Source organism: Oncorhynchus keta, chromosome 20 (assembly GCF_023373465.1).
Source record: "Oncorhynchus keta strain PuntledgeMale-10-30-2019 chromosome 20, Oket_V2, whole genome shotgun sequence".
NCBI lineage: Eukaryota > Metazoa > Chordata > Actinopteri > Salmoniformes > Salmonidae > Oncorhynchus > Oncorhynchus keta.
The window spans coordinates 31,751,304-31,778,802 of NC_068440.1; the positions used below are offsets into that span (position 1 = coordinate 31,751,304).

At 45.5% G+C, this 27,499-nt stretch overlaps 1 protein-coding gene and 1 long non-coding RNA gene across 2 annotated transcripts in view; one reads left to right on the forward strand and one right to left on the reverse strand.

The window, feature by feature from the left end:
* The window catches only part of LOC118399002 (gamma-aminobutyric acid type B receptor subunit 2-like), a 448,447-nt gene that overhangs the window by 10,961 nt on the left and 409,987 nt on the right, over positions 1 to 27,499 (forward strand). The window lies entirely within an intron of this gene.
* On the reverse strand, positions 22,830 to 23,487 carry LOC127909958 (uncharacterized). Its single transcript, XR_008073159.1, has 3 exons — positions 23,353 to 23,487; positions 23,117 to 23,308; positions 22,830 to 23,007 (listed from the first exon to the last, which is right to left on the reverse strand). It is a non-coding gene; the product is annotated as an uncharacterized LOC127909958 (long non-coding RNA).

Here is a 27,499-nt window from a genome sequence, read left to right on the forward strand (position 1 = left end):
CTGGCACTGTCTATGTCCCAAATGGCACTCTATTCCCTACACAGAGCACGAGGGTGATTCCATACCCGGACAGCCCCCAAAATATTTGGGGTATCTCAGATTGTTCTGGCAATCTAACCTATTCAAGAAGAATAAATTCGCTTCCTTTCAATTCTAATACTGTATGATAACTGCTGGGGCAATCCCATTTACTGATGTTAGAATCAGCAGCTTTCAATTGTATTTCCCTCAATGAGGAATTCTGACTATTAAATCAAATGGTGCTGTACCAAGTCTTTTATTTGATTTATTATTTTTAAGTCGTATATTAGTGATCTATTACCAGTCTGTTTGGGGAAAACAATCCACATTAACCAATGGTCAATTAATAGGTTACAAACAGAATTATCATTTAATTACCATAGTGAATTATTGTAATGTTTGCTTATGTGTCAATTAATCCCATAATGGATGGGTTGCCAGTTGGCAATTTGACACTAAAATAAAATGTCATTAATTAATTCAAATAAAATGTAATTCATACAGAATACCTTAGTAGGCATTTAATTGGCTACTTCATATGGAGGACCAATGTACTAAATAGAAATACATTAATATATAATTAATACATAATATTTTTAAATGATTTAAGAATACAGTGCCTTGCGAAAGTATTCGGCCCCCTTGAACTTTGCGACCTTTTGCCACATTTCAGGCTTCAAACATAAAGATATAAAACTGTATTTTTTTGTGAGGAATCAACAACAAGTGGGACACAATCATGAAGTGGAACGACATTTATTGGATATTTCAAACTTTTTTAACAAATCAAAAACTGAAAAATTGGGCGTGCAAAATTATTCAGCCCCTTTACTTGCAAACTCTCTCCAGAAGTTCAGTGAGGATCTCTGAATGATCCAATGTTGACCTAAATGACTAATGATGATAAATACAATCCACCTGTGTGTAATCAAGTCTCCGTATAAATGCACCTGAACTGTGATAGACTCAGAGGTCCGTTAAAAGCGCATGAGGGCATCATGAAGAACAAGGAACACACCAGGCAGGTCCGAGATACTGTTGTGAAGAAGTTTAAAGCCGGATTTGGATACAAAAAGATTTCCCAAGCTTTAAACATCCCAAGGAGCACTGTGCAAGCGATAATATTGAAATGGAAGGAGTATCAGACCACTGCAAATCTACCAAGACCTGGCCGTCCCTCTAAACTTTCAGCTCATACAAGGAGAAGACTGATCAGAGATGCAGCCAAGAGGCCCATGATCACTCTGGATGAACTGCAGAGATCTACAGCTGAGGTGGGAGACTCAGTCCATAGGACAACAATCAGTCGTATATTGCACAAATCTGGCCTTTATGGAAGAGTGGCAAGAAGGAAGCCATTTCTTAAAGATATCCATAAAAAGTGTTGTTTAAAGTTTGCCACAAGCCACCTGGGAGACACACCAAACATGTGGAAGAAGGTGCTCTGGTCAGATGAAACCAAAATGGAACTTTTTGGCAACAATGCAAAACGTTATGTTTGGCGTAAAAGCAACACAGCTCATCACCCTGAACACACCATCCCCACTGTCAAACATGGTGGTGGCAGCATCATGGATTGGGCCTGCTTTTCTTCAGCAGGGACAGGGAAGATGGTTAAAATTGATGGGAAGATGGATGGAGCCAAATACAGGACCATTCTGGAGGAAAACCTGATGGAGTCTGCAAAAGACCTAAGACTGGGACGGAGATTTGTCTTCCAACAAGACAGTGTTCCAAAACATAAAGCAAAATCTACAATGGAATGGTTCAAAAATAAACATATCCAGGTGTTAGAATGGCCAAGTCAAAGTCCAGACTTGAATCCAATCGAGAATCTGTGGAAAGAACTGAAAACTGCTGTTCACAAATGCTCTCCATCCAACCTCACTGAGCTCGAGCTGTTTTTCAAGGAGGAATGGGAAAAAAATTCAGTCTCTCGATGTGCAAAACTGATAGAGACATACCCCAAGCGACTTACAGCTGTAATCGCAGCAAAAGTGCCTGATGTTTTTCCTGGAGAGAAGTGGCTTCTTTGCTGCCCTTCTTGACACCAGACCATCCTCCAAAAGTCTTCGCCTCACTGTGCGTGCAGATGCACTCACACCTGCCTGCTGCCATTCCTGAGCAAGCTCTGTACTGGTGGTGCCCCGATTCTGCAGCTGAATCAACTTTAGGAGACAGAAGCCTTCTCCACAACAATTGAACCGCTCTCCTTGAAGTTCTTAATGATCCGATAAATGGTTAATTTAGGTGCAATCTTACTGGCAGCAATATCCTTTTTGTGCAAAGCAATGATGACGGCACGTGTATCCTTGCAGGTAACTATGATTGACAGAGGAAAAACAATGATTCCAAGCACCACCCTCCTTTTGAAGCGTCCAGTCTGTTATTCGCACTCAATCAGCATGACAGAGTGATCTCCAGCCTTGTCCTCGTCAACACTCACTCCTGTGTTAACGAGAGAATCACTGACATGATGTCAGCTGGTCCTTTTGTGGCAGGGCTGAAGGTGCTGTGGAAATGTTTTTTGGGATTCAGTTCATTTGCATGGCAAATAGGGACTTTGCAATTAATTGCAATTCATCTGATCACTCTTCATAACATTCTGAAGTATATGCAAATTGCCATTCTACAAACTGAGGCAGCAGACTTTATGAAAATGTATATTTGTGTCATTCTCAAAACTTTTGGCCACAACTGTAGGTCCAACGCTCTGATATAGGTTTGTGGTTTTCATCCATTGTTTCATCCATCTACATCCAAAATAGGGCAACACGAGATCGACTTCAGCGATATCTTTGACTTTAGGCACTATATTTTTTGTTATTATATATTTTTTAACAGTTACGGAGTTTAATGACAGTCATTGGAGATGCATCCTGATTGCAATAAGGCACTAAAGTAAAACTGCAAAAGATGTGGCAAAGAAATCTGCTTAATGTCCTGAATGCAAAGCATTATGTTTGGGCTAATCCAACACAATACATCACTGTACACCACTCTTCATATTTTCAAGCATGGTGACGACTGCACCATGTTATGGGTATGCTTGTCATTGGCAAGGACTAGGCACAGGCAAAACCCTAGAGGAAAACCTGGTTCATTCTGATTTCCAAAAGACACTGGAAGACAAATTCACCTTTCAGCAGGACAATCATCTAAAACACAAGGCCACTACTTTTTCCTTGCAATTTTGTTCAAGGGCTTTGAACCAATGACCTATCTACTTGACCTTGCCCACTTGCATTGATTGACATATTGCGATTATGGAAAGAGTTGCCATGAAGTGAAAAAGGCCATGATGTAAAGATCGTCTGTGGTGGAAAAAGGTGAGGACCAAAACGCGGCGTGGTAAGTGTTCATATTTTTAATAAAATAACTGAACACTGAACAAAACAACAAACGACAAATGAACAGTCCCGTAAGGTGAATGGAAAAAACACTAAACAGGAAAAAAATCACCCACAAAACACAGGTGGGAAAAGGCTACCTAAGTATGATCCTCAATCAGAGACAACGAACGACACCTGCCTCTGATTGAGAACCAAACCAGGCCAAACACAAAACCACAACATAGAAAACAGAACATAGACAACCCACCCAACTCACGCCCTGACCAAACTAAAACAAAGACATAGCAAAGGAACTAAGGTCAGAACGTGAAAAAGGCCATGAAGTGAAAAAGGCCATGAAGTGAAAAAGGCCATGAAGTGAAAAAGGCCATGAAGTGAAAAAGGCCATGAAGTGAAAAAGGCCATGAAGTGAAAAAGGCCATGAAGTGAAAAAGGCCATGAAGTGAAAAAGGCCATGAAGTGAAAAAGGGCATGAAGTGAAAAAGGTCATGAAGTGAAAAAGGCCATGAAGTGAAAAAGGTCATGAAGTGAAAAAGGCCATGAAGTGAAAAAGGCCATGAAGTGAAAAAAGGCCATGAAGTGAAAAAGGCCATGAAGTGAAAAAGGCCATGAAGTGAAAAAGGTCATGAAGTGAAAAAGGCCATGAAGTGAAAAAGGCCATGAAGTGAAAAAGGCCATGAAGTGAAAAAGGCCATGAAGTGAAAAAGGCCATGAAGTGAAAAAGGCCATGAAGTGAAAAAGGCCATGAAGTGAAAAAGGCCATGAAGTGAAAAAGGCCATGAAGTGAAAAAGGGCATGAAGTGAAAAAGGTCATGAAGTGAAAAAGGCCATGAAGTGAAAAAGGGCATGAAGTGAAAAAGGTCATGAAGTGAAAAAGGCCATGAAGTGAAAAAGGTCATGAAGTGAAAAAGGTCATGAAATCTAGAAATACATACCGTGATAAGGTGTCATTATGAAATGTAAAGCAAAATGTTCTCATGAAAAAGCCACTGGGAAATACTATGTATGATTATTCAATTAAATATGGTAACATTATTTTGAAAAGTGACAATGAAAAAATATTTCACAATAATGCAGCACTTATTCTTTGTAACGGTCGTCGTATGAAGGAGAGGACCAAAGCGCAGCGTGGTAAGTGTCCATCTTGATTTTTAATACGAATAGTGAACACTGAAACAAAAACAATAAAACGACAAACGAACAGTCCTGAACGGTGAAATAAAACACAGAACAGGAAATAAACACCCACGAAACACAAGTGGGGAAAAAGCTACCTAAGTATGATTCTCAATCAGAGACAAATAACGACACCTGCCTCTGATTGAGAACCAAACCAGGCCAAACGCAAACACAACATAGAAAACAGAACATAGACCACCCACCCAACTCACGCCCTGACCAAACTAAAACAAAGACATAATAAAAGACCTAAGGTCAGAACGTGACATTCTTGAATCATTTAAAAATAAAATGGTATATTTCAAGATGTATATAAAATAAAATCATTTATTTTTCATTGTGAGAATGTGGTATTTGATTATTTATTCATTTTTATATTCATTTATATATAAATCAAAAATGTTGTACTTTGGTCCATAAATTCACAGCTATTTTCTCCGGGTGGTTTTCCAAAAGATGAGCAGTTGAAATGTTTGTGTGTTTGTATTTATGAAAGTGCAGCTTATAATTACAGACCCTTTACTGATTTTGCGTCCCAAATGTCACCCTAATGCCTATGTACTGTAAGTGGAATAAGGTGCCATTTCACATCACTGCAACAGGTGCTGTTTAGGGTCCAGTACATTATAACAGGTTATGTGTGTGACTATAGTATTGAGAATTGCCCTAGCAGTTTCTCCACTGGGCACATTGTATCTGTTTGAGTTGATTGCATTTTCCCCCTCTCTTTTTGTTGTTCTTGTGAGGGAGTAATTGAGAAAATTAGATTGTTATCTAGCAAGAGAGACTATATTGCTGTTATCAGCGTCCCTGGCCCCAACTGGCCTGTTGTGTAGACCTAGTCAAAGGCTAATCGTGTGGACTTAAGGAAATGCTGAATTTGAGTTCAAACATTCTTTCTTCGTCTTAAACGGCACTCTATCCCTACATAGGACACTGGTCAAAAGTAGTGCACTATATAGGGAGTAAGGTGCCATTTGGGATGCACACTGTAAGAAAAGGCTGTTTGTTCAGGAGGCGTTTAGAATGTAACGTGCGATTGGGCTTGACCGGAATCGCTGTTGGTAATTTGCTGTTAAATAAGGGGGGAAAAAACAATAAGCAGGGATATGTTTGAAAAGACAATATTGTCACTGGCTTTTTGATTTAAATTAATTTCACATTTTTATTTGTGCATGTTATTATTGGAACACTGTTGCTTGTATTGTATTGTTGGTATTGATGCGGTACAGTGCCATCTTCTGAAGCCATTGCCTGTGTCCCAAATGGCACCCTAATGGCACTATGTAGGCAATGGGGTGCAATTTGGGACAACAACATTGTGTGTCTGTCTCTTATATTAGCCCACAAATGAGACCCACAGTCATTCTGAAAGGTGCCGGACCGAGCAGCTGGCTGTCATTAACATTAAACAAACATTTGCTTTCTGATTCGCTCACGGCTACCAGGGGCTATAGGGAGGATAACTTTTGAGGAATACACTTTAGAGTGGGGATGGGATTGATAGATAGATGGATAGATAGATAGATAGATAGATAGATAGATAGATAGATAGATAGATAGATAGATAGATAGATAGATAGATAGATAGATGGATAGATAGATAGGGAGAGAGAGAGGTGGGAGAGGGGATAGAGAGAGAGTGGTGGGAAAAGGGAATACTGTAATGGGGGGGATACTGTAATGGTGGGGGTGGTGGGGAGAGGAGATAGATAGGGGGAGAGAGAGTGGTGGGGTAGAGGAGATAGATAGAGAGGAAATGGTGGGGAGAGGAGATAGATGGGGGAGCGGGGGAGAGAGAGTGGTGGGGAGAGTAGATTGATAGGGGAGAAAGAGTGGTGGCAAAAGGAGATAGATAGGGGGAGATAGAGTGGTGGGGAGAGGGCATAGATGGGGAGAGAGAGTGGTGGGAAAATGAGATAGATATGGGGAGAGAGAGTGGTGAGGGGAGGAGATAGATAGGGGGATAGAGAGTGGTAAGGAGAGGAGATAGATAGGGGAGAGAGAGAGTGGTGGGAAAATGAGATAGATAGGGAGAGAGAGTGGTGGGGAGAGGAGATAGATAGGGGGAGAGAGAGTGGTGGGAAAAGGAGATAGATAGGGGGAGAGAGAGTGGTGGGGAGAGGAGATAGATAGGGGGAGAGAGAGTGGTGGGGTAGAGGAGATAGATAGAGAGGAAATGGTGGGGAGAGGAGATAGATGAGGGAGCGGGGAGAGAGAGTGGTGGGGAGAGTAGATTGATAGGGGGAGAAAGAGTGGTGGCAAAAGGAGATAGATAGGGGGAGATAGAGTGGTGGGGAGAGGGCATAGATGGGGGAGAGAGAGTGGTGGGAAAATGAGATAGATATGGGGAGAGAGAGTGGTGAGGGGAGGAGATAGATAGGGGGATAGAGAGTGGTGAGGAGAGGAGATAGATAGGGGGGGAGAGAGTGGTGGGAAAATGAGATAGATAGGGGAGAGAGAGTGGTGGGGAGAGGAGATAGATAGGGGGAGAGAGAGTGGTGGGGAAAGGAGATAGATAGGGGGAGAGAGAGTGGTGGGGAGAGGAGATAGATAGGGGGAGAGAGAGTGGTGGGGAGAGGAGATAGATAGGGGGAGAGAGAGTGGTGAGGAGAGGAGATGGATAGAAAGAGAGAGTGGTGGGGAGAGGAGAGGGGGAGAGAGAGAGTGGTGGGGAGAGGGGATAGATAGAAAGATAGAGAGTGGTGGGGAGAGGAGATGGGGGAGAGAGAGAGTGGTGGGAAGAGGGGATAGATAGAAAGATAGAGAGTGGTGGGGAGAGGAGATGGGGGAGAGAGTGGTGGGGAGAGCGGATGGATAGAAAGAGGGAGTGGTGAGGAGAGGAGATAGGGGAGAGAGAGAGTGGTGGGAAGAGGGGATAGATAGAAAGAGAGAGTGGTGGGGAGAGGGGATAGGGGGAGAGAGAGAGAGTGGTGGGGAGAGGGGATAGATAGAAAGATATAGAGTGGTGGGGAGAGGAGATAGGGAGAGAGAGAGAGTGGTGGGACGAGGGGATAGGGGGAGAGAGAGAGTGGTGGGAAGAGGGGATAGATAGAAAGATAGAGAGTGGTGGGGAGAGGAGATGGGGAGAGAGTGATGGGGAGAGCGGATGGATAGACAGAGAGAGTGGTGGGGAGAGGGGATAGATAGACAGCGAGAGTGGTGGGGAGAGGAGATAGATAGACAGAGAGAGTGGTGGGGAGAGGGGATAGATAGACAGAGAGAGTGGTGGGGAGAGGAGATAGATAGACAGGGAGAGTGGTGGGGAGAGGGGATAGATAGACAGAGAGAGTGGTGGGGAGAGGGGATAGATAGACAGAGAGAGTGGTGGGGAGAGGGGATAGATAGACAGAGAGAGTGGTGGGGAGAGGGGATAGATAGACAGAGAGAGTGGTGGGGAGAGGAGATAGGTAGACAGGGAGAGTGGTGGGGAGAGGGGATAGGGGGAGAGAGAGAGAGTGGTGGGAAGAGGGGATAGATAGAAAGATATAGAGTGGTGGGGAGAGGAGATGGGGAGAGAGTGGTGGGGAGAGCGGATGGATAGACAGAGAGAGTGGTGGGGAGAGGGATAGATAGACAGCGAGAGTGGTGGGGAGAGGAGATAGATAGACAGAGAGAGTGGTGGGGAGAGGGGATAGATAGACAGAGAGAGTGGTGGGGAGAGGAGATAGATAGACAGGGAGAGTGGTGGGGGAGGGGATAGATAGACAGAGAGAGTGGTGGGGAGAGGAGATAGGGGGAGAGAGAGAGTGGTGGGACGAGGGGATAGGGGAGAGAGAGAGTGGTGGGAAGAGGGGATAGATAGAAAGATAGAGAGTGGTGGGGAGAGGAGATGGGGGAGAGAGTGATGGGGAGAGCGGATGGATAGAAAGAGGGAGTGGTGGGGAGAGCAGATAGATATAAAGAGAGAGTGGTGGGGAGAGGGGATAGATAGACAGAGAGAGTGGTGGGGAGAGGAGATAGATAGACAGAGAGAGTGGTTGGGAGAGGGGATAGATAGAAAGAGAGAGTGGTGGGGAGAGGGGATAGATAGACAGAGAGAGTGGTGGGGAGAGGAGATAGATAGACAGAGAGAGTGGTGGGGAGAGGGGATAGATAGACAGAGAGAGTGGTGGGGAGAGGGGATAGATAGACAGAGAGAGTGGTGGGGAGAGGGGATAGATAGACAGAGAGAGTGGTGGGGAGAGGGGATAGATAGACAGAGAGAGTTGTGGGGAGAGGAGATAGGTAGACAGGGAGAGTGGTGGGGAGAGGGGATAGGGGGAGAGAGAGAGAGTGGTGGGAAGAGGGGATAGATAGAAAGATATAGAGTGGTGGGGAGAGGAGATGGGGGAGAGAGTGGTGGGGAGAGCGGATGGATAGACAGAGAGAGTGGTGGGGAGAGGGGATAGATAGACAGCGAGAGTGGTGGGGAGAGGAGATAGATAGACAGAGAGAGTGGTGGGGAGAGGGATAGATAGACAGGGAGAGTGGTGGGGAGAGGGGATAGATAGAAAGAGGGAGTGGTGGGGAGAGGAGATAGGGAGAGAGAGAGAGTGGTGGGACGAGGGGATAGGGGGAGAGAGAGAGTGGTGGGAAGAGGGGATAGATAGAAAGATAGAGAGTGGTGGGGAGAGGAGATGGGGGAGAGAGTGATGGGGAGAGCGGATGGATAGAAAGAGGGAGTGGTGGGGAGAGGAGATAGGGAGAGAGTGGTGGGAGGAGGGAATAGATAGAAAGAGAGAGTGGTGGGGAGAGGGGATGGATAGAAAGAGAGAGTGGTGGGGAGAGGAGATAGGGAGAGAGTGGTGGGAGGAGGGAATAGATAGAAAGAGAGAGTGGTGGAGAGAGGAGATGGATAGAAAGAGAGAGTGGTGGGGAGAGGAGATAGGGGAAGAGAGAGAGTGGTGGGGAGAGGAGATAGATATAAAGAGAGAGTGGTGGGGAGAGGGGATAGATAGACAGAGAGAGTGGTGGGGAGAGGGGATAGATAGACAGAGAGAGTGGTGGGGAGAGGGGATAGATAGACAGAGAGAGTGGTGGGGAGAGGGGATGGATAGACAGAGAGAGTGGTGGGGAGAGGGGATAGATAGACAGAGAGAGTGGTGGGGAGAGGGGATGGATAGACAGAGAGAGTGGTGGGGAGAGGGATAGATAGACAGAGAGAGTGGTGGGGAGAGGGGATAGATAGACAGAGAGAGTGGTGGGGAGAGGGGATAGATAGACAGAGAGAGTGGTGGGGAGAGGAGAGATAGACAGAGAGAGTGGTGGGGAGAGGGGATAGATAGACAGAGAGAGTGGTGGGGAGAGGAGATAGATAGACAGAGAGAGTGGTGGGGAGAGGGGATAGATAGACAGAGAGAGTGGTGGGGAGAGGGGATAGATAGACAGAGAGAGTGGTGGGGAGAGGGGATAGATAGACAGAGAGAGTGGTGGGGAGAGGGGATAGATAGACAGAGAGAGTGGTGGGGAGAGGGGATAGATAGACAGAGAGAGTGGTGGGGAGAGGGGATAGATAGACAGAGAGAGTGGTGGGGAGAGGGGATAGATAGACAGAGAGAGTGGTGGGGAGAGGGGATAGATAGACAGAGAGAGTGGTGGGGAGAGGGGATAGATAGACAGAGAGAGTGGTGGGGAGAGGAGATAGATAGACAGAGAGAGTGGTGGGGAGAGGGGATAGATAGACAGAGAGAGTGGTGGGGAGAGGGATAGATAGACAGAGAGAGTGGTGGGGAGTGGGGATAGATAGACAGAGAGAGTGGTGGGGAGAGGAGATAGATAGACAGAGAGAGTGGTGGGGAGAGGGAATAGATAGAAAGAGAGAGTGGTGGAGAGAGGAGATGGATAGAAAGAGAGAGTGGTGGGGAGAGGAGATAGGGGGAGAGAGAGAGTGGTGGGGAGAGGAGATAGATATAAAGAGAGAGTGGTGGGGAGAGGGGATAGATAGACAGAGAGAGTGGTGGGGAGAGGGGATAGATAGACAGAGAGAGTGGTGGGGAGAGGAGATGGATAGACAGAGAGAGTGGTGGGGAGAGGGGATGGATAGACAGAGAGAGTGGTGGGGAGAGGAGATGGATAGACAGAGAGAGTGGTGGGGAGAGGGGATAGATAGACAGAGAGAGTGGTGGGGAGAGGGGATAGATAGACAGAGAGAGTGGTGGGGAGAGGGGATAGATAGACAGAGAGAGTGGTGGGGAGAGGGGATAGATAGACAGAGAGAGTGGTGGGGAGAGGAGATAGATAGACAGAGAGAGTGGTGGGGAGAGGAGATAGATAGACAGAGAGAGTGGTGGGGAGAGGGGATAGATAGACAGAGAGAGAGAGCTGTTCATTATGTGTAAATCATCCTTTCTACTGCAGTTTTTAAAAGATTTAACATTAGCCATGGAGAACTGCAAACATTTTTCTACTGCTCTCAATAACATTGAGATGGGCGGGGTTGATGGTATCCAAAATGAAATATTGGAAATATACAGACCCCAAATTCCAATTGGCTATACTTTAACATCATCATCAGCTCTGTCATATTCCCCAATATTTGGAACTAGCGACTGATCACCCCAATCTACAAAAGTAGAGACAAATCTGACCCCAATAACTACCGTGGGATATACGTGAACAGCAACCTTAGGAAAATCCTCTGCATTATCATTAATAGCAGACTCTTACATTTCCTCAGCGAAAACAATGTACTGAGAAAATGTCAAATTGGCTTTTCACCAAATTACCATACTACAGACCACATATTCACCCTACACACCCTAATTGACAAACAAACAAATCAAAACAAAGGTAAAGTCTTCTCATGCTTTGTTGATTTACAAACACATTTTGACTCAATTTGGAATGATGCCCTGCTACACAAAATGATGGAGTGGTGTTGGGTGAAAAACATACGACATTCTAAAATTGATGTGGTAAAAAGACAAACATTTCTTTCCACAGGACCAGGGGGTGAGACAGGGTTGCAGCTTAAACCCAGCCTCTTCAACATATATATATATCAACAAATTGGTGAGGGCACTAGAACAGTCTGCAGCACCCAGCCTCACCCTACTAGAATCTGAAGTCAAATGTTTACTGATTTCTGATAAGTTGGTGCATCTGTCCCCAACAAAGGAGGGCCTACAGCAGCATCTAGATCTTCTGTACAGATTCTGTCAGACATGGGCCCTGACAGTAAATCTCAGTAAGACAAAAAATAATTGTGTTCCAAAAAAAGGTCCAGTTGCCAGGACCACAAATTCAAATTCCATCTAGACACCGTTGCCCTAAAGCACACAAATTATACATACCTCGGCCCAAACATCAGTGCCACGGGTAACTTTCACAAAGCTGTAAACGATCTGAGAGACAAGGCTAGAAGGGCCTTCAAGGCAGAGCTGGTCCTGGGGCTCAAACAGAACCCACAGAGCCCTAGGACAGCAGCACAGTTAGACCCAACCAAATCATGAGGAAATAAAAAAGATAATTACTTGACACATTGGAAAGAAATTACACAAAACAGCAAACTAGAATGCTATTTGGCCCAAAACAGAGAGTACACAGTGGCAGCATACCTGACCACTGGGACTGACCCAAAATTATGTAAATCTTTGACTATGTACAGACTCAGTGAGCATAGCCTTCCTATTGAAAAAGGCCACCATAGCCAGACCTGGCTCTCAAGAGACACTGTCCACAAAATAAGGTGGAAACTGAGCTGAGAAACAGACAGACAGGTAAGTTTGTCTCGGGTTTCCGCACTGCTCTACAAACTGCTTGCCTTGCTGTTGTCGGCTCTGTCTTGTGATCGTGTGTTTCAAAAGCTTCCATCGATCGCTGCCCCAGCCATTTACGCAGTAAGTTAACACCTTGAATGTTTACTCTGCTAAGCTGATTTCAATGTAGAGGGACCAAACAGATTTTTTTCTCTCTCAGTTGTAAGCACAAATTTAGAAAAGATACAACCTAGATTTCATCAAGGCCTATAATAGATACAGTGCCTTCGGAAAGTATTCAGACCCCTTGACTTTTTCCACATTTTGTTACGTTACAGCATCATTCAAAAATGCATTTATTTATTTTTATGATCTCATAAATCTACACACAATACCCGATAATGACAAAACAAAAACAAGTTTTTAGAAATGTTTGCTAATTTATTCAATATAAAATCAGAAATTTCACATTTACATAAGAATTCAGACCCTTTACTCAGTACTTTATTGAAGCACCTTTGGCAGCGATTACAGCATTGAGTCTTCGTGGGTATGATGCGACAAGCTTGGCACACATGTATTTGGGAGTTTATTCCATTCTACTCTGCAGATCCTCTCAAGCACAGCTATTTTTAGTTTTCTCCAGAGATGTTTGAACAGGTTCAATTCTGGGCTTTAGCTGGGCCACTCAAGGACATTCAGAGACTTGCCCCGAAGCCACTCCTGTGTTGTCTTGGCTGTATGCTTAGAGTCTTTGTCCTGTTGGAAGGCGAACCTTTTCCTAGTCTGAGGTCCTGAGCACTCAGGAGCAGGTTTTCATCAAGGATCTCTCTGTACTTTGCTATGTTCATCTTGCCTCAATCCTGACTAGTCTCCCAGTCCCTGCTGCTGAAAAACATCCCCACAGCCTGATGCTGCCAGCACCATGTTTCACCGTAGGGATGGTGCCAGGTTTCCTCCAGACATAAGCATTATGGTATTCATGGTATTCAGGCCAAATAGTTCAATCTTGGTTTTGTCAAAGCATAGAATCTTGTTTCTCATGGTCTGAGAGTCTGTAGGTGCCTTTTGGCAAACTCCAAGCGGGCTGTCATATGCCTTTTACTGAGGAGTGGCTTCTGTCTGACCACTCTACCATAAGGCCTGATTGGTGGAGTGCTGCAGAGATGGTTGTCCTTCTGGAAGATTCTCCCACCCCCACAGAGGAACTCTAGAGCTCTGTCAAAATCCCCATCAGGTTTTTGGTTGTAATGTCGTCTCTGTGTAGCTGTAAATGAATTACTTAAAAATCATACAATGTGATTTCCTTGATTTTTGTTTTAGATTCCGTCTCTCACAGTTGAAGTGTACCTATGATAGAAATTACAGACATCTACAAGTAGGAAAACCTGCAAAATCGGCAGTGTATCAAATACTTGTTCTTTCCACTATATGTAAATAAGGTATTTCTGTTTTGAATTTTTGATAAATGTGCAAAAAAATATATTTTATTTAATCAATTTTAAAATAAGGCTGTAATGTAACAGAATGTGGAAAAAGTCAAGGGGTCTGAATACTTTCTAAGGCACTGTTTGTAGATAGGTAGCTTGGGTTGGTATTAATCACAATTGACATCTTGTCTATAGGTTGAACTTTGTCTGACTACCTGCCCATATTGGGTCAGTTTTGCATTTCCCCCCACTAATGATTAAGGTTAGGGAGGGGAAGCTGCTCCTAGATCTGGACCTAGGGTTGACTTCACCCCTGAGCGACCTCTGGGGCTGTATTTCTCTGCTTATTATTGCACCTGGCTGCCCAGGGGATGTGCATGTCCTGCATGCTGTTGCACGTGAGGGGAAATGATCTAGAAAGTTCCGCTGTCGTGGCAGGGAATTCTAATGAGGGTTTCATACAGTTGAAGTCGGAAGTTTACATAAACCTTAGCCAAATACATTTAAACTCATTTTTTTCACAATTCCTGACTTTTAATCATAAAAAAAATGCCCTGTCTTATGTCAGTTAGGATCACCACTTTATTTTAAGAATGTGAAATGTTAGAATAATAGTAGAGATAATTATTTATTTCAGCTTTTATTTCTTTCATCACATTCCCAGTGGGTCAGAAGTGTACATACACTCAATTAGTAGTTGATAGTATTGCCTTTAAATTGTTGAACTTGGGTCAAACGTTTCTGGTAGCCTTCCACAAGCTTCCCACAATAAGTTGGCCCATTTTGGCCCATTCCTCCTGACAGAGCTGGTGTAACTGAGTCAGGTTTGTAAGTCTCCTTGCTCGCAAGCGCTGTTTCAGTTCTGCCCTCAAATGTTCTATAGGATTGAGGTCAGGGCTTTGTGATGGCCACACTCCAATACCTTGACTTTGTTGTCCTTAAGCTATTTTGCCACAACTTTGGAAGCATGCTTGGGGTCATTGTCCATTTGGAAGACACATTTGCGACCAAGCTTTAACTTCCTGACTGATGTCTTGAGATGTTGCTTCTTCATGATGCCTTCGATTTTGTGAAGTTTACCAGTCCCTCCTGCAGCAAACCACCCCCACAACATGAGGCTGCCACCCACATGCTTCACGGTTAGTATGATGTTCTTCGGCCTGCAAGGCTCCCCATTTTTCCTCTAAAACATAACGATGGTCATTATAGCCAAACAGTTCTATATTTGTTTCATCAGACCAGAGAACATTTCACCCAAAAGTACGATCTTTGTCCCCATGTGCAGCTGCAAACCGTAGTCTGGCTTTTTTTATGGCAGTTTTGGAGCAGTGGCTTCTTCCTTGCTGAGCGGCCTTTCAAGTTATGTCGATATAGGACTCGTTTTACTGTGGATATAGGTACTTTTGTATGTGTTTCCTCCAGCATCTTCACAAGGTCCTTTGCTGTTGTTCTGGGATTGATTTGCACTTTTCGCACCAAAGTACTTTCATCTCTAGGAGACGTGTCTCCTTCCTGAGCGGTATGACGGCTGTGTGGTCCCATGGTGTTTATAGTTGCGTACTATTGTTTGTACAAGTGAATGTGGTACCTTCAGGCATTTGGAAATTGCTCCCAAGGATGAACCAGACTTGTGGAGGTCTACAAAGGTCTTGGCGGATTTCTTTTGATTTTCCCATGATGTCAAGCAAAGAGGCACTGAGTTTGAAGGTAGGCCTTGGAATACATCCACAGGTACACCTCCAATTTACTCAAATGATGCAAATTGGACTATCAGAAGCTTCTAAAGCCATGACATAATTTTCTGGAATTTTCCAAGCTGTTTAAAGGCACAGTCAACTTAGTGTATGTAGACTTTTGACCCACGGAAATTGTGATACAGTGAATTATAAGTGAAATAATTTGTCTGTAAACAATTGTTGGAAAAATTACTTGTGTCATCCACAAAGTAGATGTCCTAGCCGAAGCTCCAAAACTATAGTTTGTTGACAAGAAATTTGTGGAGTGGTTGAAAAACGAGTTTTAATGACTCCAACCTAAGTGTATGTAAACTTCCGACTTCAACTATATGTGTTCTGACTAATGACATCTGAACTTTGACCCTTGAACCTGATCAAACCACCTGTCAATCAACACTGTTGACAACAGAGGCTTTATGATGTTTTAATGTTGATTGGTTCATTCAAGGGGATTGAAGGGTGCTCTTGTCAGTAATTTTTCCTGGAATCATGTTGATTTCATGCTGCACCACACACACACACACACACACACACACCACCACCACCACCACCACCAGCAGCAGCACCACCATCACCACCTCACACATGCAAAAGCACTTCCTCTCTCCCTCCCTCCACACCAAACAACCCTCCCACCATCGCTTCATCCCTTGAGTGGACTGAAATGAAAGGATTATCTGGGAGAGGAGGGGTCGATTGTTGTCATTAGAGATTATGTGGGAGAGGAGGGGTGGATTGTTGTCATTAGAGATTATGTGGGAGAGGAGGGGTGGATTGTTGTCATTAGAGATTATGTGGGAGAGGAGGGGTGGATTGTTGTCATTAGAGATTATGTGGGAGAGGAGGGGTGGATTGTTGTCATTAGAGATTATGTGGGAGAGGAGGGGTGGATTGTTGTCATTAGAGATTATGTGGGAGAGGAGGGGTGGATTGTTGTCATTAGAGATTATGTGGGAGAGGAGGGGTGGATGGTTGTCATTAGAGATTATGTGGGAGAGGAGGGGTGGATGGTTGTCATTAGAGATTATGTGGGAGAGGAGGGGTGGATGGTTGTCATTAGAGATTATGGGAGAGGAGGGGTGGATGGTTGTCATTAGAGATTATGGGAGAGGAGGGGTGGATGGTTGTCATTAGAGATGCCATGTGAACACTGCTTTCTTTCTCCAGGAGTGACCACAGAGTAATAATCAGAAAGTCTGCATATGTCAGTCCTCCTCTAATTACATTAAAGCCTGTGTAATTCCTTGACAGAAAAGTCAGAGACACCCCTGCTCCTTGTGTACTCTCTGTGTGGGGGAGGGCATGTGCGTGTACACTGTGGAGGACTGGGGGTGTGTCTTGTTCTCTTTCTGCATGAATAACTGTGTGTGAGTGTGCTTGTCTTAGTGCCTGGGTCCCTAGGGTGTATCACATGCCTCCCCAAAGGAGAGGGTAAAGGGTTGCCCTGGTCACAGCTGGGAAGTGCACAGATGCTTTGGCAGGTGCTGCAGTGAGACCATTCATTTTATTCTCTCTCTAAATAGATAACACAATAGCTCTTTCTTTCTTTCTTTCTTTCTCTTCTCTTCTTTCTTTCTTTCTTTCTTTCTTTCTTTCTTTCTTTCTTTCTTTCTCTCTTTCTTTCTTTCTTTCTTTCTTTCTTTCTTTCTTTCTTTCTTTCTCTCTCTCTCTCTCTCTCTCTCTCTCTCTCTCTCTCTCTCTCTCTCTCTCTCTCTCTCTCTCTCTCTCTCTCTCTCTCTCTCTCTCTCTCTCTCTCTCTCTCTCTCTCTCTCTCTCTCTCTCTCTCTCTCTCTCTCTCTCTCTCTCTCTATTCTCTCTTTCTTTCTTATTCGGGATTGGATCGAAGCGATCCTTGCTTTGAAAATATATAGATTTGCTGCCCAGAGCAATCTTTACATGGTTTCAAGCTTGACAAATACAATGACAGGATAATCTCTCACAACATTATTAACTGTTGTTTTTCTGCTTCTACTTGGTGCCATTTTGAATATTATGCTTCTCAAAAGTGCTTTTCAGCTTGTTTTATGAAATAGAGATAGTAGACCACTTAACTGTTTGTCTTTAACTAACACTGCTGTTAATTAATGTTCTCTCAGAGATAGTAGACCACAAAAATGTATCTCTCTAACTGACACTACTGTTGATCAATGTTCCCTCCAAAAAATGTTGTCACTGAGCAAACTGGAATGTTGTGAAAATTCTGTGCAACTTCTGGCGCGTGTTTACGGTGAACGCTGAGGCTGTACACACTTTAAGTCACAGTTTTAACGGTGGTCAAGTAGGCTACTGTGGCTATTTGATCATAATGTAGACCTACCAGAGTGGCCTACAGTACCAGCCAAAAACAATGGAGAAAATGCATCCAATAACATTTTAACATGGAAATAGCTGTTCTATCATTCAGCCTACAGTAGCAGCCAATGTGTGGTTTTCAATGTTGATTCCATGAGACTTTAGAAAAAAACATGCAGGTCTTGACATTAACCTGTTTATCCACTTGTCCTTCAGACAAGGAGACTGAAAATGTTGTGTTGTTTTTTTGTTTCGTTTTTTTGCACATTTTTCTTCCCAATTTTGTGATATCCATTTGGTAGTTAGTCTTGTCTCATCACTGCAACTCCCGTATGGACTTGGGAGAGGCGTGCGTCCTCCGAAACACAACCCAACCAATCCGCACTTCTTCTTGACACAATGCCCACTTAACCCGGAAGACAGCTGCACCAATGTGTTAGAGGAAACACCGTACACCTGGCAACCATGTCATCGTGCACTGCGCACAGCCTGCCACAGCCTGCCCCAGGAGTGCTCTTGTAGGAAGCAATCATTCCCCATTGTTGACTACAAATTATCTATAACTGGGTCAATAACTCACGAACTAGCAAAGGATATGAACAGATGTACAAATGTGTACATGGCGCTACATGTAGCTCTCACTTTGATCTCAAAACAAGCTCATCTACTCACAACCGCTTATACTGTAAAAACAGTCCAGTTCAAAGTGAACAGCACAGATCCATATATGGCAATGGTCTATTTGTATATAGGACTAGTGCTGCTCTGATTGGTTATGGTGCACCAGTCTGTAGAGTACGGGCCTGAGTAGTGCCTGTCAATGCAATAGAATCCTACTCCGATGCGTTCTACCTACAACAAAATCTCTTGCATAGTAACACTATATACTGTATACAAAAATATATGGACACCATTTCAAATGAGTGGATTCAGCTATTTCAGCCACACCCTTTGCTGACAGGTGTATAGAATCGAGCACACAACCATGCACTCTCCATAGACAAACATTAGCAGTAGAATGGCCTTACTGAAGAGCTCAGGGACTTTCAACGTGGCACTGTCATAGGATGCCACCTTTCCAACAAGTTAGTTTGTAAAATGTCTGCCCTGCGAGAAATACCCCGGTTAACTGTAAGTGTTGTGGAAATGTCTAGGAGCAACAATGGCTCATCCACGAAGTGCCAAGCACAATGCCAAGTGTCGGCTGGAGTGGTGTAAAGCTCGCCGCCATTGGACTCTGGAGCAGTGTAAAAGCCTTCTCTGGAGTGATGAATCACGCTTCACCATTTGGCAGTCTGACGGACAAATCTGGGCTTGGCAGATGCCAGGAGAACGCTACCTGCCCCAATGCATCCACCAACTGTAAAGTTTGGTGGACGAGGAATAATGTTCTGGTGTTGTTTTTTATGGTTCGGGCTAAGCCCCTTAGTTCCAGTGAAAGGAAATCTTAATGCTACAGCATACAATGACATTCTAGACGATGACAATGCCCCAGTGCACAAAGCAAAGTCCATACAGAAATGGTTTGTTGAGTGGAAGAACTTGGCTGGCCTGCACAGAGCTGTGTCCTCAACCCCATCGAACACCTTTGGGATGAATTGGAACGTCGACTGCGAGCCAGGCCTAATTGCCAACATTATTGCCCGACCACACTAATGCTCTTGTGGCTTCTCCTAAACCCAAATCCAGATAGCTGATGTTCTGAAGAGCTGCAAAATCTGGACCCCTACAAACCAGCTGGGCGAGACAATCTGGACGGTCTCTTTCTAAAATTATCCTCTGCAATTGTTGCAACCCCTATTACTAGCCTGTTCAACCTCTATTTTGTATCGTCTGAGATCCCTAAAGATTGGAAAGCTGCCGCGGTCATCCCCCTTTTCAATGGGGGAGACACCCTAGACCCAAACTGTTACAGACATATATCTATCCTACCCTGCCTTTCTAAAGTCCTCGAAAGCCAAGTTAACAAACATATCTCCGACTATTTTGAATCCCACCGTACCTTCTCCGCTATGCAATCTGGTTTCCGAGCTGGTCATGGGTGCACCTCAGTCACGCTCAAGGTCCTAAACGATATCATAACCGCCATCGATAAAAGACAGTACTGTGCAGCCGTCTTCATCGACCTGGCCAAGGCTTTCGACTCTGTCAATCACCACATTCTTATCGGCAGACTCAACAGCCTTGGTTTCTCAAATGACTGCCTCGCCTGGTTCATCAACTACTTCTCAGATAGAGTTCAGTGTATCAAATCTGAGGGCATGCTGTCCGGACCTCTGGGAGTCTCTATGGGGGGGCCACAGGGTTCAATTCTCGGGCCGAGTCTTTTATCTGTATATATCAATGATGTCGCTCATGCTACTGGTGATTCTCTGATCTACGTCTGCGCAGATGACACCATTCTGTATACTTCTGGCCCTTCTTTGGACACTGTGTTAACACACCTCCAGACGAGCTTCAATGCCATACAACACTCATTCCTTGGACACCAACTGCTCTTAAATCGATCGCTGCCCGCACCCGCCCGCCCGACTAGCATCACTACTCTGGATGGTTCTGACTTAGAACATGTGGACAACTACAAAAACCTAGGTGTCTGGTTAGGCTGTAAACTCTCCTTCCAGACTCACATCTCCAATCCAAAATATAGATCAAGAATTGCAACAAAGCATCCTTCACTTATGTTGCTAAACATACCCTCGTAAAACTGACTATCCTACCGATCCTTGACATCGGTGATGTCATTTACAAAATAGCCTCCAACACTCTACTCAGCAAATTGGATGTAGTTTATCACAGTGCCATCCGTTTTGTCACCAAAGCCCCATATACTACCCACCACTACGACCTGTATATTCACGTTGGCTGGCACTCGCTTCATATTCGTTGCCAAACCCACTGGCTCCAGGTCATCTATAAGTCTTTGCTAGATAATGCCCCGCCTTAGCTCAGCTCTCTGGTCACCATAGCAACACCCAACTGTAGCACGCGCCCCAGCAGGTATATTTCACTGGTCATCCCCAAGCCAACTCCTGCTTTGGCCACCTTTCCTTCCAGTTCTCTGCTGCCAATGACTGGAACGAGTTGCAAAAATCACTGAAGCTGGAGACTTATATCTCCCTCACTATCTTTGAGCATCAGCTGTCAGAGCAGTTTACTGATCATTGCACCTGTACACAGCCCATCTGTAAATAGCCCATCCAACTACCTCACTCCCATATTGTTATTTATTTTTTGCTATTTTGCACCCCAGTATCTCTACTTGCACATCATCATCTGCACATCTATCACTCCATTGTTAATGCTAAATTGTAATTATTTCGCTATTATAGACCATTTATTGCCTTACCTCCCTAATCTTACTACATTTTCACACACTGCATATAGATGTTTCTATTGTGTTATTGACTGTACGTATGTTTCTCCCATGTGTAACTCTGTGTTGTTTTTGTCGCACTGCTTTGCTTTATCTTGGCCAGGTCACAGTTGTAAATGAGAACTTGTTCTCAACTGGCCTACCTGGTTAAATAAAGGTGAAATATAAAATAAAATGACAAATAAAATGCTTATGAATTTGGAATGAGATGTTCGACGAGCAGGTATCCACATACTTTTGGTCACGTAGTGTAGATACATCATATTTATGTTTACCGGGTCGACGCCAGTCGCAAGAGACTGGCGTTCTGGTAAATATCAGATGGGTTCATTTATTCAATGAGAATATCTAACACGACAGGGAAGCGTTGGAGATTGTTTAGCATGTTGAGGCATTTTCAATATTTATGTTCACATCCCAGGGATTCTGTGGGCCTTATATGCAGATGTTAGGTTCAAATTCAGCGCTAAGGGGTAATGGTGCATGTGTGCTTAGCAGCGTGCGTTGGGCTGCAGGTGTGCACGTGCGTTAAATGTGTGTGTTGACCTCTGATCTTTGTAACAGCAGCATGTTTATACGTGTGTGTTGACCTCTGATCTTTGTAAGAGCAGCATGTTTATATGTGTGTGTTGACCTCTGATCTTTGTAACAGCAGCATGTTTATATGTGTGTGTTGACCTCTGATCTTTGCAAGAGCAGCATGTTTATATGTGTGTGTTGACCTCTGATCTTTGCAAGAGCAGCTTGTTTATATGTGTGTGTTGACCTCTGATCTTTGTAACCGCAGCATGTTTATATGTGTGTGTTGACCTCTGATCTTTGTAAGAGCAGCATGCATGATGGATGTCACCACAAACAATCAGCATCTTTACCAACAGAGCAGCACATGCCTATCCTCAGCCGTAACACTATCTGCATACTTTACAATTCATTGTGCACATTGAAATGGAGACCAATGACTTTCCAGTCGTGTAATTGCTGATATCCAATAAGTAGCAGCACCAGATTTCATTTAGACTGAGACAGTCCATCTGTTACTAATGCAAAACAAAGATAAAGGTCTGACTTTTTTTCGGTTGCCATGTTTTGTTTATTGTTTTCTAGGGGGAAACCTTTTAATGTCTTAATGGTTATGCTAATCTCTGAGGCACCACTAAAATACTAATCAGGTTTGCAATTAGTGGAGTGGTGACTGACTACCTCAGAATGGACCAAAGTTGTTATTCAGTCTCAGTCACAGGAGGGAACAAGTGGAGGGAAGTTATGTTGTGCCTGTCAGTTCCATTGCTACTACTGTTTTTGCATCCTAAATTGCACCCTATTGCCTATGTAGTGCACTACTTTTGACCAGGGCCAATAGGGTACCATTAGAAACACAGTCCAATTCTACAACATGATTTCAAATGCCATAGAGAGACATACATATTGTTCTATTTATTTCTTGCTGTCTTCTCCCACTCAGGGATAATATGTGTAACATGCATAATGACAAACCTAATGCAATATTGAGTAGCCTGTTACTGGCCATTATGCTCCATATTACCACAAGGCTGTAATGACATCCTAGTGCGAAGGGAATATGAAGATGATGATATGAAGGAGTCTCCAAATTAAGCCTAAGAGAAATCTCTCCCATCTCTTCCAGATGGGCCCCACATTATCTGCTCACAGGGAATAATGAAATAACATTCACTGAATGACACCGTTTTATTGAATTACAGTGATAAGCATCCCACCAACCCACCATACCTCCACTCCACCATCCCACCATACCTCCACTCCACCATCCCACCATACCTCCACTCCACCATCCCACCATACCTCCACTCCACCATCCCACCATACCTCCACTCCACCATCCCACCATACCTCCACTCCACCATCCCACCATACCTCCACTCCACCATCCCACCATACCTCCACTCCACCATCCCACCATACCTCCACTCCACCATCCCTCCCATCCCACCTCCTCCACTCCACCACCATCCCACCATACCTCCACTCCACCATCCCACCATACCTCCACTCCACCACCATCCCACCATACCTCCACTCCACCATCCCACCATACCTCCACTCCACCATCCCACCATACCTCCACTCCACCATCCCACCATACCTCCACTCCACCATCCCACCATACCTCCACTCCACCATCCCACCATACCTCCACTCCACCATCCCACCATACCTCCACTCCACCATCCCACCATACCTCCACTCCACCATCCCACCATACCTCCACTCCACCATCCCACCATACACTCCACCATCCCACCATACCTCCACTCCACCATCCCACCATACCTCCACTCCACCATCCCACCATACCTCCACTCCACCATCCCACCATACCTCCACTCCACCATCCCACCATACCTCCACTCCACCATCCCACCATACCTCCACTCCACCATCCCACCATACCTCCACTCCACCATACCTCCGCCACCATCCCACCATACCTCCATCCCACCATACCTCCACTCCACCATCCCACCATACCTCCACTCCACCATCCCACCATACCTCCACTCCACCATCCCACCATACCTCTCCACCATCCCACCATACCTCCCTCCACCATCCCACAACCTCCACCATCCCACCATCCCACCACCATACCTCCATCCCACCTCCACCATCCCACCACCACCATCCCACCACCTCCCTCCACCATCCCACCATACCCCACCACCATCCCACCAACCCACCATACCTCCACTCCACCATCCCACCAACCCACCATACCTCCATCCCACCATACCTCCACCCCCACCTCCACCCCCCTACCTCCACCCCACCATCCCACCAACCCACCAACCCACCATACCTCTCCACCATCCCACCATCCCACCATACCTCCATCCACCCCACCATCCTCCACCCCACCATCCCACCCCAATCCCACCAACCCACCATACCTCCACCCCACCATCCCACCAACCCACCAACCCACCATACCTCCACCCCACCATCCCACCAACCCACCATACCTTCACCCCACCATCCTTCTACCCCACCATACCTTCACCCCACCATCCCTCTACCCCACCATACCTCCACCCCACCATACCTCCACCCCACCATCCCACCAACCCACCATACCTCCACCCCACCATACCTCCACCCCACCATCCCACCATCCCACCATACCTCCACCCCACCATACCTCCACCCCACCATACCACCACCCCACCCCACCCCACCATACCTCCACCCCACCATACCTCCACCCCACCATCCCACCAACCCACCATACCTCCATCCCACCATACCTCCACCCCACCATACCTCCACCCCACCATCCCACCATACCTCCACCCCACCATACCTCCACCCCACCATACCACCAACCCACCATACCTCCACTCCACCATCCCACCAACCCACCAACCCACCATACCTCCACCCCACCACCTCCATCCCACCATACCTCCACCCCACCATACCTCCACCCCACCATCCCACCATCCCACCATCCCACCACCCCACCATACCCACCCCCACCATACCTCCACCCCACCATCCCACCAACCCACCATACCTCCACCCCACCATCCCACCACCCCACCATACCTCCACCCCACCATACCTCCACCCCACCATCCCACCAACCCACCACCATCCCCCCCACCATACCTCCACCCCACCACCCCACCATACCTCCATCCCACCATACCTCCACCCCACCCACCAACCCACCATACCTCCACTCCACCATCCCACCAACCCACCATACCTCCATCCCACCATACCTCCACCCCACCATACCTCCACCCCACCATCCCACCATACCACCACCCCACCATACCGCCACCCCACCATCCCTCTACCCCACAATACCTCCACCCCACCATCCCACCATCCCACCATACTTCCACCCCACCATCCCACCATACCTCCACCCCACCATCCCTCCACCCCCACCCCCCATCCCTCCACCCCACCATCCCTCCACCCCCACCCCCATCCCTCCACCCCACCATCCCTCCATCCCTCCACCCAACCATCCTTCCATCCCTCCACCCCACCATCCCACCATCCCTCCACCCCCACCCCCATCCCTCATCCCTCCACCCCACCATCCCTCCATCCCTCCACCCCACCATCCTTCCATCCCTCCACCCCACAATCCTTCCATCCCTTCATCCCTCCATACACCACCACCACTGGCACTACCACCGTTCCCCACTTTCATTGCACTTATCAATCATGTGAAATTCAGACAATAAAAGAGTACGAGAGCCCAATAACCATCGCAGCTGGAGAGTCAGAGAGTATAAATGTATGGAGAGGTCGTTCTTGCCTGTCACGTAACACTATGTGGGAACCCATCCAAAACAAACTCAGACATTTTGGACCGTACTGCATATAAATCGTTCCCGCTGCACTCTCTCTCTCTCTGACGCTGTGTAGCACCACCAGCGATTATATAACCCAGGCTATTTAATTATCTATCGTGTGTCATGGTATTCTATATAATGGGGAGAGTGGGTATAGCTTGCCGTACAGTAGTCCCTAGGCTGTCCTTCGCCCCTGCTGTTCTAAACGTAATGAAAGATTTTAATAAAAGGCGCTGGCTGGCAATACAAGAACTGGTAGTTTTTGGCAGTGGTGTTGACAATTGTATGGAGCTCGTTCTCAAAGCATCCTTCAACGCCAAGCAAACATCCCATAAAGGAAGAGCTGTTGGCACGGCAACAGGAAACTATACTAATACTATAAGAAATCAACTGAAAACGGAACATAGTGAAGAAATTACTTTAATACTGTGTTTTGATCAAGAGCCCGTTATCTTTTTCAGTGTTTCCCAATTGTTAACACACGTTTGCTGAAACTATATCTCAGGCACTCAAAACTCAGGCACACAAAACAGTTAGCCAATTTACCATCAGAACCTATTTCAGTGTAAAGACTAAGATTCGGTTCTTATACTGTATGCTGTTTGTGTTTACTCAAACCAAGAAAGAAACACAAATGCAACATTTTTTGTTTTATACCACAACATGACTCAATACATGTCAAACAGCAAACTGTAAGCACACATACATTAAAAATGCAAACATAAAGCAAATATGTTTTGCAGATGCGAAGGAAGAAAAAAAATAGGCCTATTTTTACTACTCTACTGTATGTTAGATCCATTTTTTTTTTAAATTGTGAAATATAAATAATGTCAAGAAACAAATAATCCATTGGGAAAATAAAATCAGTCATGTCTCTTGTTTTGGTCTGGCCACAGACCTGAGCAGCCCGATGGAAACTCACGTTGTCCCAAATCAGAACATACATCTGCTGCTCAGGATCACCTGGTCCTCTCTGCTCTGGCTGAAAAAAGATTGTCATGTAAAGTGTTCAGGAAAGAAAGGAGGGCAGTGTTGTATGGTCCAAAGGTGGCATGGAGGTGGAGGACCCCATTGTGGCTCATAGCTGCACATATGGTGACATTTCCCCTGCGCTGGCCATGTACCTCAATGATGGCACGTTGACCAATGATGTTCCTTCCTCTCCTCCTCGTCTTCACCCAATTGAATCCAGCCTCATCTATGAGTATGAGTTCCTGGGAGATGGGACTTGCATCCAACTCCATGATTCTCTGAAATGGCAGTAAATAGTACACTACTTACTTATACATATTCTGACCGCTTATCCTTCACTCTTTGGATTTAAAAAAAAATAGAACTCCATAGATTTGCTTCATCCGAAGGTTGTGTTTCTTAAGCATGTGGGCTGTGATAAGCTCCCTCTGATGTTATGGAAGATGGCAGGGTATTCAATCATCTGTTGTTGGATTTCCCTCAGTCTTATGGCATTATCTTCAACTACCATTTGCACAATGGCAACCTCCTGTTGGTCTGTAAACAGCTGCATTCTACCACCACGTGGTTGTCATCTTTCAGTTCCACAAAAACAAAATAGAATACAGTATAGTAAACACTACAGTAATACAGTATACAAGACAAACATGTTACAAAATAGTATAGCTCCCAATTTCATACACACAGTACTACATGAAACATTGACTTTGTTTCCCCTTACAGTATGTATTGGGATCACAGTCTTTACTGTGCTTGATTTTGTGCTACTGTCAAGTAATAAAAGTCGTAGAGAGGTCCAATGTCTGAAGTACATACCTATTCTTTTTGGAACGTCTGGATGATGGATGCTACGGTGCGGCTCAGATTGGGTAGCACTCTCTGCCCAGCCTCACTCAAGGTCAAACCACCACAGTCGCTCACATTTCAACAGATATTACTCCTTGTTCTTGGTCTTCCTCCAACTCCACCTCCACTTCTACCTCTACTTCCACCCCACCTCCAGCTCCATCTCCACCTATACCTCTACCCCCTTCTCTACCTCTACCTCCACCTCCACCTCTACCTCTACCCCCACCTCCACCTCTACTTCTACTCCCACCTCCAGCTCC